Raw genomic sequence first — 3,112 nt, forward strand, 5'->3', positions numbered from 1 at the left:
TTTTTAGTAGAATCTAGTTACTTTTAGGGATGTTTTCATTAGTTTTTATGTTAAATTCACATTTATGGACTTTACTATGAGTTTGTGTATTTTTCTATGATTTCAGGTATTTTCTGGCTGAAATTGAGGGACTTGAGCAAAAATCAGATTCAGAGGTTGAAGAAGGACTGCTGATGCTGTTGGATTCTGACCTCCCTGCACTCAAAGTGGATTTTCTGGAGCTACAGAACTCAAAATGGTGCGCTTCCAATTGCGTTGGAAAGTAGACATCCAGGGCTTTCCAGCAATATATAATAGTCTATACTTTGACCGAGTTTAGATGATGTAAAAGGGCGTTGAACGCCAGTTCTACGCTGCTGTCTGGAGTTAAACGCCAGAAACACGTCACAAACCAGAGTTGAATGCCAGAAATACGTTACAACCTGGCGTTCAACTCCAGAAAGAGCCTCTGCATGTGTAACATTCAAGCTCAGCCCAAGCACACACCAAGTGGGCCCCGTAAGTGGATTTATGCATCAATTACTTACTTCTGTAAACCCTAGTAACTAGTTTAGTATAAATAGGACTTTTTACTATTGTATTAGACATCTTTTGATCATTTTTAGATCTCTAGACCCCCATGGGAGGCTGGCCACTCGGCCATGCTTTCCCTATGTTCACTTATGTATTTTTAACGGTAGAGTTTCTACACTCCATAGATTAAGGTGTGGAGCTCTGCTGTTCCTCAAAGATTAATGCAAAGTACTACTGTTTTTCTATTCAATTGAACTTATTCCGCTTCTAAGATATTCATTCGCACTTCAACCTGAATGTGATGAACGTGACAATCATCATCATTCCCCCACGAACGTGTGCCTGACAACCACTTCCGTTCCACCTTAGATTGAATGAGTATCTCTTGGATCTCTTAATCAGAATCTTCGTGGTATAAGCTAGATTGATGGCGGCATTCATGAGAGTCCGGAAAGTCTAAACCTTGTCTGTGGTATTCTGAGTAGGACTCTGGGATTGAATGACTGTGACGAACTTCAAACTCACGAGTGCTGGGCGTAGTGACAGACGCAAAAGGAGGGTGAATCCTATTCCAGTATGATCGAGAACCTCAGATGATTAGCCGTGCTGTGACAGAGCATTTGGACCATTTTCACAAGAGGATAGGATGCAGCCATTGGCAAGGGTGATGCCTCCAGACGATTAGCCAAGCAGTGACAGTGCATCGGACCATTTTCCAGAGAGGATTAAAAGTAGCCATTGACAAAGGTGATGTCCTTACATAAAGCCAGCCATGGAAAGGAGTAAGACTGATTGGATGAAGACAGCAGGAAAGCAGAGATTCAGATTTATGTTCAAAAACTCCATAACTATTTTATATCTTCCTGACTGAGATTTACAAGGTGACCATAGCTTGCTTCATACCAACAATCTCCGTGGGATCGACCCTTACTCACGTAAGGTTTATTACTTGGACGACCCAGTGCACTTGCTGGTTAGTTGTATCGAAGTTGTGAATGAAAAACGATTTATTAAGATGTGCGTACAGAGTTTCTGGCGCCGTTGCCTGAGATCACAATTTCGTGTACCAACCTTCCTAGGAGAATTAAGTTCCAACATGGGACAACTAAGGGTGGAGCACCAAGGGCACTCCATCATTCTCTATGAGATTAGAGAAGATCAAAGAGCTATGAGGGAGGAGTGACAAACCACTATTTTATGGTTTATCTTGTGCTCAATTTAGTGGTTTTTATCAACTCTTTACCCACTTATTCATATTAATCGCATGTTTTATGTTTTCCTTCCTGATTTTGTGCTATGATTGAAAACATGTTTCTTTGGCCTTTAAATTGCTAATTATTAATCCTCTCCTATTACCATTCGATGCCTTGATATGTGTGTTAAGTATTTTCAGAGATTACAGGGCAGGAATGGCTTGGAGGATGGAAAGGAAGCATGCAAAAGTGAAGGAATACAAGAAGTTAAAGGAACCGCAAAGCTGTCCAGCCTAACCTCTTCGCACTAAAATAGTCATAACTTGAGCTACAGAGGTCCAAACGATGCGGTTCTAGTTGCATTGGAAAGCTAACGTCTGGGCTTCGATTTGATATATAATATGCTATAGTTGCCCTGACGCTAGGCGATGTGAACGCGTGCTCCATGCGAACGCATCGCAGTGACGAAAATCAGCATGGCAGATTTCTTCTCCAGCGATTTCTGGGCTGTTTTCGACCCAGTTTTCGGCCCAGTAAACATAGATTAGAGGCTATAAAGTGAGGGAATCCATTCATTCATAATCATCAACTCATAATTCATAATTTTAGGATTAGATGTAGTTTTTAGAGAGAGGCTCTCTCCTCTCTCTTAGGATTAGGATTAGGATTTAGGATTAAGATTCCTCTAAATTTTAGGATTGTTTCTTCAAGCACAGGTTCAATGTTCCTTTACTTTAGTTTCTCTTTTACTTTTATTGGTTCTGATACTTTGGTTTACTTATTTTTCTTGTTGAATCTCTTCTTTTTCAATTTGGCTTATGAACTTTCCAATGTTAGACTTGATTTTCTTTATTTAATATAAATTGAGGTATTTCAGATTTATGATTCTTATTTAGCTTTTTATATTCTTGGCTTTAATTGATTAACTGGAGGCTCTTGAGTTATCAAACTTATCGTGATTGTTAATTGTTATTTTTGCTAATTGAATTGCATTCCACTAACTCTAGTCTTTCCTTAGGAGTTGGCTAGGACTTGGAGATCTAACTAATTAGTCCACTTGACTTTTCTTTGCTTTCGTAAAGGTTAACTAAGTGGGATTAAACTCAATTCTCATAAGGATAACTAGGATAGGACTTCCGAATTTTCATACCTTGCCAAGAGTTTTACTAGATATTAATTTATTAATTCCTGCAATTTATTTTTCTTGTTCAAACCTTTCAAAATCCAAAACACTGTTTTCCATAACTAATAATAAGAACACCTCCCTGCAATTCCTTGAGAAGACGACCCGAGGTTTGAATACTTCGGTTTATAAATTTTATTGGGTTCGTTACTTGTGACAACCAAAACGTTTGTAAGAAAGGATGATTGCTCGGTTTAGAAACTATACTTGCAACGAGAATTTA

This window comes from Arachis ipaensis, chromosome B01 (genome assembly GCF_000816755.2).
Source record: "Arachis ipaensis cultivar K30076 chromosome B01, Araip1.1, whole genome shotgun sequence".
Classification (NCBI taxonomy): Eukaryota; Viridiplantae; Streptophyta; class Magnoliopsida; order Fabales; family Fabaceae; genus Arachis; species Arachis ipaensis.